The 14,554-nt window shown below is 45.3% G+C and overlaps 1 protein-coding gene across 1 annotated transcript in view; it reads left to right on the top strand.

The window, feature by feature from the left end:
- The first annotated feature begins 7,658 nt into the window (after positions 1 to 7,658).
- The window catches only part of LHFPL2 (LHFPL tetraspan subfamily member 2), a 163,099-nt gene continuing 156,203 nt past the window's right edge, over positions 7,659 to 14,554 (top strand). The window contains exon 1 of the mRNA XM_063700672.1: positions 7,659 to 7,752. The gene's annotated coding sequence lies outside the window, so the exon portion shown is untranslated. The remainder of the gene's footprint in view (positions 7,753 to 14,554) is intronic.

A 14,554-nucleotide genomic window follows, 5' to 3' on the forward strand; every position in this document is an offset into this window, starting at 1 on the left:
TCACTACATACACATCTAGAAAACATAAACATCTGTGAAGCATATCTGAATGTAGTGGAGAGAGCTGAATTAATAGCAAATATTTTTCTCATGACACTGGAAAAACGCATTTATAACTATTTTGAGACAGTTGTCTTAGAGCAAAATTTCATGGGATATTTAAAGAAATCACTTCTGAACTATAAAACTAGTTTTATGGTTCATTTTAATTTCACAGCTTATGTTGTTCTCATTTATATGACCTCAAAAGTGATTGAACATTATTTTGTATAATTAGCATAGCACATGCTATTCTGTTGGAAGAGAACTAGAACTAATCTCAGCTGTGTGGATTGGCCTTGTCCCTAATTCTTGTTTTCATTGAAAACCTTCCCAAAGTTGTTCTGAAATGAACACAGGTCATAGTTGTCAAATGGGTTCTATGTGGAATAGTAGAAGATTTAAAATTGGGAAGGATTTGTGAAGTTAATGAAGAAGTGGAATTATCTTTGCATAATTCTCTTAACACAAGGCTCATTTATTTTTCTTATTTATTTATTTTACTTATTTATTTATTTTTTGAGACAGAGTCTCACTCTGTCACCAAGGCTGGAGTGCAGTGGCATGATCTCAGCTCACTGAAACCTCCACCTTCCGGGTTCAAGTGATTCTCGTGCCTCAGCCTCCCAAGTAGCTGGGATTATAAGCGTGCACCACCACACCTCGCTGATTTTTGTATTTTTAGTAGAGACAGCGTTTCACCATGTTGGCCAGGCTCATCTCAAACTCCTGCCCTCAGGTGATCTACCTGCCTTGGCCTCCCAAAGTGTTGGGATTATAGGCATGAGCCATGGCTCCCAGCTCTATGTTTCTTTTTTAAATTGAGGGCACAGAGGGTACACTATGCATTCTAGAGTTTGGGTAGAAGTTAAGTTTAGATAATGCAATTTCAGCCACAGCAGAAACATAGTCTAGAGCAGTCTCTCTTCTCTTGTTAATTTCCACATTCACTGTTTCTCTGAGGCAAAGTCTATTGCTTCCTCTGAGTGAAGTTTCTGCACCTACATGTTTAGATTGTCCAGTGTCTCTTATGTGAGGCCCATGATTCAATTCCTTTTGGAAGTTTGTGCCAGGAAAATGTTTGCCTGACTTGAAGAACAACTATGATTCCTTTACCAGACCATGAGAACTATATCATTAATTGTATGTCATTCTTGTCTTGGCTCTGGGAAGCCCAGAGCTAAATTTAATGCTTGACTGTGGTAAACCAGAACCCTGGCAAGAGAGTCTCTTACCACCTTCTGTTATTTCTAATAAGAAGTTCCTCAGATCCATTTTGAAGTATGCAGAATACATACTATAATCAGTGATATCCAATATTTTTATTATCAATAGAAAATAATATATCTTCTAACTCTAGCATTAAGTGAAAATAGAATGCCCAAACCAGCAATTGCTAGTATTACAGATATACATTTTTGTGCTTCTTGTTTCCAGGAAAGGGACTGGAAGAGTTTTAAAAAAAAAAGTTCCTTGCAGGCAGGTTTTTAGATTGGAAATTAGTTTTTCAGTCTGGGCTAGATTAAGGACAAGCATCCTCTTCATGATGCAAAAAAATAGCAATGGTTTCTTCAAGTTCTCATTTTAAGCATTGCTACTGAATCATGCTGAGTGGGTATTTTCTGAATTTCATTATAGGTACCAGTGGGGAGGGTAACAGTAAAACCTTACCTCTTAGAGGTTTTGAGAGCTGCACATAATTCATAATAGAAAAGATGAAGCTCTTGAAAGCCCAAGTCACAGACCAGATGCACAGCATTATTGTTAAAAAGGGCCAAAGCATGCTTTCCCTGGGTGGTTTTATGCCTGTCATGAACACCGTAAGACAGCTAATCCCCCTAGATTCTTTGTACTTTATACCTCTTCTGAGAAAGGTTTGTAATCCAGGAAAATGCCTGCAGGTGAAGATTCCGAATGAATAAGATTCATTTAATTGAATTTGTCAGTTACATGTTATTGAGCATTTAAGAATGTTGCAGAATTTGCATGCAACTTATAAAGTAATATTGCAGTAAAAAATTCTCACCATATGGAAATTTCCACCTCACTTCAAGGATAAGCTCAACTGGATGAGGGCCAAATGGATTTGTTTATGGTAGTGGTGACATAATAGGAGGAAATGAACGGAGTACCTTCTTAGGTTGAAATTTGCCAAAATCACGTGGAGTCTAGTTTTGGAACTAGAGGTAGGAAAACAGACTATTTTTTAAGGAAAAGTCAGTGGGCAAGTTAAAGCTACTGCTTCACATATAGAAGAAAGGAAGGCCAGGAGGTAGAAACTGTAAGTGGAAGATAAAAGTTGCCAAGAGTCTTTAGTTTTTCCAGGAAGAGCACAAGTGCCCAAAGTTCTGTGTGTTTATTTCTTTTATGACTTAGCCACAGTGAGTATTTTGAGGTTCATGTTTTTCTTTGGCTGGACTGGAACGTGGACTGTTCAGATCCTTTAACAGATCTGTGAGGGAAAAAGGAGTCTTTTCTACAGATCATAGAGATTTTCCTTATTTTCCTTATTGGGATCCTATGCCCCTCGTGTCTGATTTAGTGCTATTGCTCTCTCTGTTATGTGGTACTAGAATATCCTACATCTCTATTTGCACCTGTAATCCTTGTTCTTAGTTGGAGATATTTTGTTACCTTCATTCAAGAGACAGCCGAGCACCTTGATATAATGAGATTTCAATAAAAATAGAGAAATTTCGTTTATATTTACAGGCTTCATTTTGTCACCAACTTAAAAACTGCCAACTGGAAGCAGAAATAAATATATGACATTTCTAAGTCCATTGGAGACTTTGGCCAGACCTTTTCTGTGGCCAAAAAGTGGCTTCTGTCTCATGCAGGTCAGACTTCTGCTTTTCATCAGTAAAGCCCTGCAAGTGTTTGTGCTCAAAATTACCTTTTCTCAACCCTTATTTGTAGAGAAAAATGGATTCTTAGAATTTCAGATGGTTTCTTTGTATAATTACATCCACGGAACAAAAAAAGCTGAATAACCATGTTTAAGTTAGTGACTTTTCACAAGACCTTGTGGGTGGGAACTGCAATCTGCTAGTTTCCTTGAAGAGACTCTCAGCTTAAATTGTCTAGTATTTTATGTGATCTTCAAAAGGCATTGAATTCTAAGTTTGCACCTAGCACTGATATTCTATGATCATTTGCAGTTTTAGGAAATATAGGGCTGGGCGTGGTGGCTCACGCCTGTAATCCCAGCACTTTGGGTGGCTGAGATGGGTGGATCACTTGAGGTCAGGAGTTCGAGACCAGCCTACTGAAACCTCATCTCTACTAAAAATACAAAAATTAGCAGGACATGGTGGTGTGCGCCTGTAATCCCAGCTACTAGGGAGGCTGAGGCAGGAGAATCACTTGAATCCGGGAGGTGGAGATTGCGCCACTGCACTCCAGCCTGGCAGCAGAGCAAGACTCTGTCTCCAAAAAAAAAAAAAAAAAAAAAGAGAGAGAGAAAGAAAGAAAAAGGAAATATCAATTAATCTCTTAAAGTGGGTGGTGGTGGATTTGGGAAGTAGGTTTTAATGAAGATGAATAGGCAAACTTAAAGTTAATCAATAGTCAGTATGCTGACAATCATGAAAATATATCAGTGCTTTCCTGTCTGTTATAAATGCATATTTTATTTAACTCCAAGCAGATTCTTACTCAGAAAAAAATAGGATGCAAAGTGTTCACATATGAAAAATTGCTAGCCGTGTTGAAACAAGGTACTCTAGGTGGAGTACAGTGTTCAGACATTCAAAGAATAGAGTGATTTGCACAGGCAAGTAAGTTCAGTACCATACATTTTAGCCAGACATCACTGTAATTTCACCGCATGACCTATCCAACTGGCTCAATAATCGTCTTCCAAGGCCTCCTTGTCATTTGACCAAAATGTGCAGACACCCTTTAATTTCTCCTAATTTCCTCTTCGTTTATGCCTTGTAGTGAGTGCTTCTTGAAAATGTGGCTGAAGCACATGATAAAAGCAGGATTCACGATATCCCAAAGTTCCTGCTGTTCTCTTTCTTTCCACAGAACTTAGAATGTACTTTCTTCATGAACTACACTTTTTAGCATCTGTCTCCTTCTCTATTCTTCCCTACTTTGCCATCCCTAACTTCTTGCTTCATATTAAGTGTAATTTATCTGCTCTTTGGACCCAAGTTATCCCATCTGGGGATACATGTCTTGATTTTTGCCCAAAAAGCTGCAAACATAGTTTTGAGAAAAATTAGTTTTATATTTTACAGGTAGTTCTCCTGTGAATTCCATAACACAGAGTATTAAATGGCTATAATTGCCCTAATTTACATGTCCCAATAGTAATTTACTGTGTCAGACACTGGGGAAGATACAAAGACATAAGTAAGGCTCGACCCTAGTCTTCAAAGAGATTAAAATATACATGCATCAATTCAAGCTACACACATATGAAACATATATCCTGAATAATACAAACCATCTGGTGATGTGTGTTCAAGTCTCCACAACCCATGAGGGCAGACATTTTTAAATTTCTTTTTGTTCACTGATGTATCCCCAGTACCTAGAACAGCCAGTCCCTGGCACATAGTAAGTGCTCAGTAAATGTGTGGGATGAAGTATAGTCTACTTTTTTTTTTTTTTTTTTTTGCCGGACTCTCTCTCTGTTACCCAGGCTGGAATACAGTAGTATGATCTCAGCTCACTGCAACCTCCACCTCCTGGGTTCAAGCAATTCTCCTGCCTCAGCCTCCCAAGTAGCTGGGATTGCAGGTGCCCACCACCATGCCCAGCTAATTTTTGTATTTTTTTTTTTTGAGGTCGTGTCTTGCTCTGTCGCCAGGCTGGAGTGCAGTGGCGCGATCTCTGCTCACTGCAACTTTTACCTCCTGAGTTCAAGCGATTCTCCTGCCTCAGCCTCCCGAATAGCTGGAACTACAGGTGTGCGTCACTATGCCCAGCTAATTTTTGTATTTTTAGTAGAGATGGGATTTTACCATGTTGGCCAGGATGGTCTTGATCTCTTGACCTCATGACCCACCTGCCTCGGCCTCCCAAAGTGCTGGGATTACAGGCGTGAGCCACTGTGCCTGGCCTAATTTTTGTATTTTTAGTAGAGACAGGGTTTTACCATGTTGGCCAGGCTGGTCTTGAACTCCTGACCTCAGGTGATCCGCCTGTCTCGGCCTCCCAAAGTGCTGGGATTACAGGCGTGAGCCACCATGTCCAGCCTTAGTCTACTTTTTAAACATAGAATTCAGTACAGTGTACTCTGTTACCAAGGGTGTTTCTGTAATGAGAGCATGGATAACACAAACTAACTCATTAGTTATTAGATATTAGTAAAATGGGTGGAGTTGTGTTGGTTCATATTCAAGGGTTCCCAGCACTTTAATGTTTCTGCACCACCAAGTAACTACAGCTGCAAAACACAGCAGGGTGCATCTAGTTACAGAGAACACAGGGTGCTGTAGGCCCATTCACCCTACATTCTTTCTCTTGGATTGATTTGGCCTTGACCTGTCAACCTTGGAAGGGTTTGTGGGATGTGGGTTGGGGGACAGGACAGAGAGTTCTCCTCTTATTTGTACATTTTGTGTTTATCTCAAGTCAGCAGCCTCAAACAACTCCCCTTCAACAGTTATCTTCATCTTTTTATAAAAGTAAAGTCGTATATTTATATGTACTATAGTATTTATTAGGAATTTAACACAGTTCATTAGCTCTACTGGTATGTTTTTTTGGAATGGTTAGTTTTTGTTAGTGCTCTGGTTACAATGTTACATAGTTTCTGAGTCATTTTCTAACCCTACTTTCCCCACAAGCCCTGTTATTTCTAGTGTGTGATTTCACAAAATGGAAAGAGCACATATATCCTTTTAGAGCAAAAATGTGGTACTGCAAACTTCATTTTCAATGAAGATAAGTGGAATTTGGCTGCGGGAGAAGATGAAAGAGAGCATTCCAGCTCTGGGAAGAGCATCAGCAACTCTCGTGTAGATACAGGCATGGATCTTTCTCGGGGGGAGGGGAGGATCCCCATCTAAAGAGAGTGCCAGGTTCTGAGAAGTGCGTATGGAGGTGCAGTTGTTGTATGGTTTTGAACTGATGATTTTTAAGGAATTCAGAATGTTCTCTGGCAAAGTGCCTCAGAAAGCTTCTAGAACAGGAAGTGGCCTGCCTGAGGGGTATTCTAGAGCCATTCACCTGTAGGCCTGCGCATATGGATGCAAGTGTAGAGAGGACCCCAGCAGAGAACCGGTAGGAGGCCGCTCACGCCATCCAGTGCCAGATAGCGAGAACCAGAAAGGCGGCAGTGGGCTTGAAAGGACATGGCAACTGGAAAGGCATTAAAAATGAAGAACTAATGGGACTGGCTACCGGGAGTGGAGGAGCGAGGCCCAAAATTGACTGCTAATCTGAATCTGGGCGACTGGTGGATAGAGGTGTCCCAGACAAGGGGCTGAGAAACTGGGAATGGGAGCATTTGACTGGGCGGGGAGCGGGGGGAGGGGCGAGGGGTGGAATACAAGATGGTTTGCCTAGAGAGGTGCCACGTCCTAACAGTTCAGTCACAAACAATACTGGCACCTGAATTCATGGCCATTTAACTCTGTTCTTTGCTCCCAGCCCTGGGGGCGGGGGTGGGGAGTTAAAGCATCCCTCTCTGGACAAGAATGCCTTTTCAGGCTGTTCCTAAAGCGCCTCCGAAAATCATCCTGAAACCGTAATTTTGAGGGCAGGGAAGCTGAGGACACCAAGCATTCTATTTAGGAATAATCTTTGTGACTGTTGGAATTGAGTTTCCACACCTAGATATTCAGAGGGCACGGGAACTTATGTCCGGAGCCTCCTCTCCGGAAGAGGGCGGCGAGGATGGGGGTCCAGGCGCCCCTTGGCCCCTTTCCCGTTTCGGACTCTCCGGGGCCACTAGACGGCCGTTCTTTCCGCTTGGGCCCGGGTCTGGGGAACTGCTCCTAGCGCCCCGGGGCCCGCTCTCCGCCGGAGCAGCCTGGCCTCTCTCCCCCGGCTCCGTCAGCGCCGCTCTCCGCCTCCGGCCCTCCCGGCAGGGCTGCTCGAAGCTGCTCCGGGAGCTTCCCCGGTGCGGCCCGGAGGAACCTCGCAGGACCCCGGGAGACGCCGCCGCCGCCGCTGCCCGGCGGGCTCAGGGACCGGCTCCCAGGCCCCCACACTCCCTCTCGGGGATCCCCTGTCGCCGACTCCCTCCCGGACCCGCAGGACACTCCCCTCCGGAGGCCGGGCCTGGTCCGCCCGCCCGCCGCCCCCGTCCCGCCCCGCGCGCCGCGCCGGGAGCCCCGAGCCCGACCCCTCCCCCGGACGCCCGGCCCGCTCGCGGGACGGAGGCGGCGATGGTGAGTGGGCAGCGGCGCGGGGCCGGGGCCTGGGCAGGGCGGCTCGGCCGCCTCTTTCTCTCGCTGCCCCCGCCCCTCCTCCTCCTCCTCCCTCTCCCCGAGTGCTAGCCCGGGCGGCCGCCGAGCTTGGCGCTCTCTCGCCTCGCCGCCTCCTCCCCCGCGCCGCGGACCCTCTCCCCTCCCTTGCGTCGCCCCCCGCTCCCGCCGCCTCCTCCCGCTCTCCTCCCGCTCTCCTCCCGCCTCCTTCTTCCAGGCGCGGCCAGCGGGGGCAAGAGCGAGGTGGCTGCGAGGAGGCGTCACTGAAAGCCCTGACTTGGGGAAGGCTGCGGGCTCGGAGCCGGAGACGCCGAGCTGGGGCCGGGTGAGTGGCAGGCGTCGGGCCCGCGCGCGCTGCGGGAGGGGAGAGCCGGTGGGCCCGGCCAGGTGGGCGCCCCGCGCGGGCGCATGCGGAGCCGTTGCGGCCGGCCGAGCCCGGGCTGCTTGAGCCGCGGCTGGCGCGGGAACTTCGCTTCGGCGCCCTGGGAGACCGCGCGGAGCGGTCGGAGGTGCTGCGGGATGGGCGTTGGGTGCTGGGAATGGGAAGGGAACAGCTGCTTCTCAGCGCCGCCGGCGGCCGCAGAAGTGGAAAAAAGTTGTGCCGGGAACAGCGTCTCCTCGGGAAGCCGGCGCGAGCCCTGCTCTCTGGGCGTCGCTGGCGGGCTTCGGACGGCGGCGCGTGGGTCCCAGGCGCAGCTGGGCGCCGGGTTCCAGCGCGCCTGGCACCGCTCCCTGGGGGCCGCCCAGTGGTCGCCTCTGCTGTCCCTGGTCCGTGGCGTGTGGGTCACTCTGGCCACAGACGTCAGCTGCTTCTTAAATCTGGACTGCATTTTTGTGGGCGGCTCAGTGATTTGGGGTGCGGGCTGGAAGAAGTGGGCGTGGAGTGGGGAAGACCGCATCTGGGATGGGCGGCTTGAGCCCACGGGATGGGCAAAGGACTGGGGAGACTCTGCGTGTGTTTCTGGATGTTTTTAGGCACACAGTTTTTTTTTTTTTTTCTTTTCCCTTCCATTCAGCGGCCCAGTGTTCTTCGAACTTAGAAAAGCAAAGGATTTTCTTCAATCCCGTTCGACTTTTCTGTTATTTCAGGATGGTCATGAGTTCCATGAAAGTCCATGTGCTTGTTTCAATGGGAGCAACACCAGAGTAAAGACAAAAGTCCTATCCCCACCCCCTGTCCTCGCCTCCACCCGGGCCATTTCCTGTATGTCCCATTTTCTCTGCTGTGATTGTGCGAGTGTGTTTGTGCATGTAGGTTACCATCGGTGGGTGACCTACGTGGAAAGGAGAACTCTTTGAAATAGCAACGCGGCCGCTATGGAAAGTGTGTGCTGGAGCCGAGGGAGGAAAGATTCGGGCGAGCCAGAACTGTTAGAGGCTCACCCCAGAGAGGTAAACCGGGGTAACTGAGCTTGAAGGGACATTTATAACCTGCACATTGCTTTTGCCTTACCTCTTGGCCAGAGAGCTCCACTCCTGCCAGGTTTAAGAGAGGATCAGATACTAACTTCTTTGATGTTGACTTTTGCTGGTATTCCTGATTCTTTCCTACTGGTTCTCTTTTAGAAACTACTCCTTTTTAAATTTCAGAGATAGAGAACACATGTTCGCGGGAAGAGGAAATGTTTTTTAAGATAGGAAAGAGAAATAAAATCCAAGAGTCTCATTTCTTTTTGCTGTCATACTGTGATAAGCTTATTGATCTGTTAGAAATCTGATTCTGATTTTGAAGTAATATCAGATAAAACACTATCTTATAATAGTATTTTTCTCTAAGTGGTCACATGGAGAGCAGACTGTGGCTTCTTGTGGTTTGCAAAGGGTGCAGCAAACATTTTATATCAGGAAAAAGACATTGTGTGTTGTAGGAGAGGGGGATGGGGAGGGGCAGTCATTTGTCTTCAGAGCAGCCTAATTAGGAAGAATAATTACACTGCAAATGAACATTGTTGAATATAAATTGAGTCATGATATGTGAACCAGTCATTTGTCTATAGGAAGGAAGAAGGATTTTTGTAGATGAGAACAAAGCAGTGCCTTCTGGAAGAAGTAATGTATGCTGTTCACCGTATGCATGGGCTCGGTGTTGATGGCACCCAGTGTTTGGGCAGGGAGGAAAAGTCCATAGTAGGAGATGATAGAAAAACAATATATAAAAAACTACATATTTATTTTTAATGAACACTATATACAGCTTCTCAACTTCTTTACTGCAAAGAATTGATGAAGTGGTAAACCCAAATATAGGAGACCCAAATTTGGGCTGTTGGGCTCCCAGATGTACCTAAACCTTGGGCATGTTATTTAATTTCTCTGTTTCTGTGTCTATAAAATGGTGATAATAATTCAGCTCTGATAATCCCCTTGAAGATTAACTGATTGCTTTTGTGCAGGACTTAGGATGGTTCCTCACGCTAAGTGCTCAGAAAGTGTTACTGATGATTATCAGGTATTCCAAATCCCTAGGAAAAAGTGGTGCCTGTTAAACAGCTATAATGCAGAGATACCTGGTTTTAGAGTGAGTGGCTCTGAGTTGAGTCTGGACCCATGCCCTGCCAGCCTACACTCAAAAACGCTGATCTTTCTGGAACTTGCAAGCTGCATCCTTTTGGCTCATTCTGATTAGCCTTTTCTGGGCCTCCATTTCCAGGGAGTTTGTAGTGCAGGCACTATTTGGGTCTAGAGGTGGAACCCAGATGTGGCTTGCAATTCCAAGCTACATGTCCCATTGCAATGGCAGCTTCAGGTATTAGGTCCCACCAAAGTGAATATCCAAATTTTATTTTAGGTAGAAAGAAAACTATACTAATGAACATGATAAGTGCCTCTCTTGGGACTCTTAAAAGCAACATTTTACCCAATGCTTACTGCTCTTAGATACAAACAAGAAGCAAATAGCTGATCTCTAGAATTTACTCCAAAAAGCTTTAATATATGCCTTGGGGGCTGGGCCTACAGTGGCTCACACCTGTAATCCCAGCACTTTGGGAGGCTGAGGTGGGTGGATCACGAGGTCAGGGGTTCGAGACCAGCCTGGCCAACATAGCGAAAGCCTGTCTCTACTAAAAAGATAAAAATTAGCCGGGTGTGGTGACATGCATCTGTAGTCCCAGCTACTCGGGAGGCTGAGGCAGGAGAGTCGCTTGAATCCGGGTGGCGGAGGTTACAGTGAGCTAAGACGGCACCATTGCACTCCAGCCTGGGTGACAGAGCAAGACGCTATCTCAAAAAAAATATGTGTGTGTGTGTGTGTGTGTGTGTGTGTGTATGTGTATGTGTATGCATCTGTCTGTCTATCTTGGGGTTAATGATGCAGTTCCCAGTTTTTGCTAAGATTGTGCCCAAGAGAAAAGTGAACCAAAGACATTCTTAGCACAATAGTACTTCTTGAGAAGAGGAACTCTGCTAATTTAGGGAGAGTGCCTGTTTGTTCCTTCATTTATCCAGTCATTCAGCAAATACCTAGGGAGCCACTCCCTTGGGCCAGGCTCTGTTCTGGGCTCTGGTAACACAGCAAGTACCAAGAGCAGGCCTCTCCTCTTACAGAGTACACATTAGAAGAAAAAAAAAAAAACGCATACACCTCTGTTTTCAAAGGACTTCCATAGACCCTGGAAGCTCCCTTTTTGACTCAGAAGAGCTGTACTGGAACGCAGCATGTTGGGTGTCCTTGCCTTCCACTCTCCAGCCTGGTCAGAGGGAAGTGATCTGGCTGGGGCTGGAGGTGGTAGCAGGGTATGGCTAGTCCTGTGGGTCTTCCAAAGGGAGAAGGGGAGGCCTATTTGTTTCTGTACTTTAGAAAGTATTCAGTTTTAGTGGCTGAGCACAACTACTGGCCAGTGAATCAAATTGTTTCGCATGCAATGAAAACAAACAGCTTGCAGTGTACCGAGCACCATAGAGACAGCGCTGGGGCAAGTGAGAGCCAGACGGGCACTGGGCGACTCTGTGGCTCACTGAGGAAAAAAAGAACTAAACATGGGCAAAGGAGATCCAAGGAAGCTGAGAGGTAAAATGTGATATGCATTCTTTGTCCACACTTGTTGGGAGGAGCACAAGAAGAAGCACCCAGATGCTCAGTCAACTCCTCAGAGTTTTCTAAGAAATGCTCAGAGAGGTGCAAGACCATGTCTGCTAAAGAGAAAGGGAGATTTGAAGACATGTCAAAGATGGACAAGACCCATTATGAAAGAGAAATGAAAACCTATATCCCTCCTAAATGGGAGACAAAAAAGAAGTTCGAGGATCCCAATGTACCCAAGAGGCCTCCTCTGGCCTTTTTCTTGTTCTATTCTGAGTGTCACCCAAAAATCAAAGGAGAACATCCCGGCCTACCATTGGTGAGTTGTAAAGAAATTGGAAGAGATGTGGAAGGGCACTGCCGCAGATGATAAGCAGCCTTATGAAAAGGCTGTGAAGCTGAAGGAAAAATATGAAAAGGATATTGCTGCATAGTGAGCTAACGGAAAGCCTGATGCAGCAAAAAAGCGAGTTGTCAAGGCTGAAAAAAGCAAGAAAAAGAAGGAAGAGGAGGAAGATGAAGATGATGATGAATAAGTTGGTTCTAGCACAGTTTTTTTTTTCTTATCTATAAAGCATTTCAACTCACTGTATACATTTCACTTCTTTTAAAGAAATTGAAATGGAAGACTATGTAACAATTGTTTTGAAATTGTACATTGTCTTTTTTGTATAGTTAACACACTACCAAATGTTATCTTTAGATACCCTGTGCTGGTGGTATTTTATTTTATTTTCCTTTTGAGATGAAGTCTCTCTCTGTCACCCAGGCTGGAGTACAATGGCACAATCTCAGCTCACTGCAACCTTGTCCTCCCGGGTTCAAGCGATTCTCCCATCTCAGCCTCCTGAGTAGCTGGGACAACAGGTGCACGCCACCACACCTGGCCAATTTTTTGTATTTTTAGTAGAGATGGGGTTTCACCATGTTGGCCAGGCTGGTCTCAAACTCCTGACCTCAAGGGATCTGCCTGCCTTGGCCTCCCAAAGTGCTGACATTACAGGCGTGAGCCACCATGCCCGACCCTGATATTTTCGATAGCCACTAACCTCTCCTGATACAGTATGGGGCTTGTAAACTGGCATGTAAATTTAAAGCAGGCTCTCGTTGGTGCACAGCACAAATTAGTCAATATATGGGGTTAGTAGTGTTTTCATCTTCAGTTGTCTCTGATGCAGCTTATATGAATGTTCTGCTAACTGAACACTTCTGTAATTGCAAAAAAAAAAAAAGTTGTGGCTGTTTTGTTGACATAATGAATGCTTCGAAGTAAATACAATCTTTTTTATTAAAAAAAAAACAGCAATTTTTCCTGCATGTGAGACATGTCAGCCTTAGAAAGGCAAAGAAGGAGTCAAAGGTAGGATCTGACCATCGACTTATAAAAACCAGATTGTGTCCAGAGAAGAGTCTTAGCTGGCATTTGAAATACTTGATTCTCTTTTGGTGTAGAAGATGTGGCTGAAAGAGGAAAGAAAAGAGTGAATACTTGGTTCATCATGCACCTTCAAGGTTTTGTTTTTTCTTTTTTTTCATTACTTTAAAAATTGCAATAATACATGATAAGATAACACGTAAGTTTGGAGTCTAGAAGGCTTGGAAAGGTATAGTGCAGCCAGGGCGCTGACAGTAGTTGTTGGACTAGAGTCAAGGTTGTGCTGGGAAGTACCTGAGGGTTTGGGGTCTTGAGCACTGAGCTAAGGGAGTCTGTATTTCGTCTCGAAAGCTGTGTGAAGGTTGGAGCATTTGTAGCAGGTGAATGCTGTGATCATATTGCACTTTAGAAAGAGCTCCATGGCCATAAGGTGGGCTAGGTAACAAGGAGGGTGGGGAACAAGGTGAGCTGGGAGGCTAGTACCAGAGTGCAGAAATCCTGGCAGGACTGGGTGGTGGAGAGAGGAGAGGCCTGCAGATATTGACCCTATTTCCTGTTCATCTAGGAGAGAGAGTGCACTTTGACTGTTATGGGTCATGGCACCTTTCATTGAGGTAAGCAGTTGTGGGAACCTCAGTTTGGAGAGAGATGGCAAGGAGTAATGAGTTCAGTTGAATCCAAAACTGAACTACAAGGCTTCCAAGAAGAGATGTCCAGCAAAAAGTTGGATTTAGAGGCAGGAGGCGAGGTCTGGAGCTAGAGATGATAGAGGGAGTTCTTTTTGCGGTAGTGGCAAGTGTTTGTAGGGAGGCCTCCCTCTCTTGCTTGGCGTGTCGAGGTTTACTAACTGATTAACTGATGCTAGGTGCAAGAGTAATTTGTGTCCCTGTAAGTGAAATTTTCTCTTTCATCCCTTTACCAGGCCTGACTGGCTTGATTGTCCATCAAGCCCTTGACTTTAGCCTCAAATGACCAGGCTTGTACTGATGTTATTTTGCAGACTTGGTGAGTTCTGCTTGTTGTTATTTTAAACTGAGCTAGTTAAGAGGGATGTACCTGGAATGGTTGTGAATGTGTTTGATAGCTAGGATGTGTAACTGATAAAATTGATACCATACACGTGTCTGTTGAGGACTGAATATTTGTGTCCCCCAGATTCATGTATATGTTGAAGCCCCAACCCCCTATGTGATGGTATTTGGAGGCAGGACCTTTGGGAGGTAATTAGGCTTAGATGAGATACTGAGGGTGGGACCTCCATAATAAGATCAGTGTCATTATGAGAAAAGGAAGAGAGACCAGAGCTCACTCTTCAGTGTGTGAGGATGCAGCAAAAAGGCGACTGTCTGTCTGCAAGCCAGGAAGAGGGCCCTCATCAGGAACCAAATCTCCTGGCACCTTAATCTTGGACTTCCCAGCCTTCAGAACTGTGAGAAATAAATGTTTGTCATTTAAGCTACCCAATCTATGGTATTTTATTATAGCAGCTTGAGTATATGTGTGTGTGTGTGTGTATACTGTACATTTTCTTAAGTACAATAAATATATTTAAGAAAATGTAAGATGAACTTCACTTGCTGAGAATGTAAACTAGTTTTGTGTATGTCTACAAAATATTGAATACGGTTAAAAAGATGTGTTATCTGCACATTTTCCTAAACTTTAATCAGCTAGATCAGGAGAAACACCCAACTTTGATTTTGACAGTTGGCAGGTCCAGAAAGGAGAATC

Source organism: Gorilla gorilla, chromosome 19 (assembly GCF_029281585.2).
Source record: "Gorilla gorilla gorilla isolate KB3781 chromosome 19, NHGRI_mGorGor1-v2.1_pri, whole genome shotgun sequence".
NCBI lineage: Eukaryota > Metazoa > Chordata > Mammalia > Primates > Hominidae > Gorilla > Gorilla gorilla.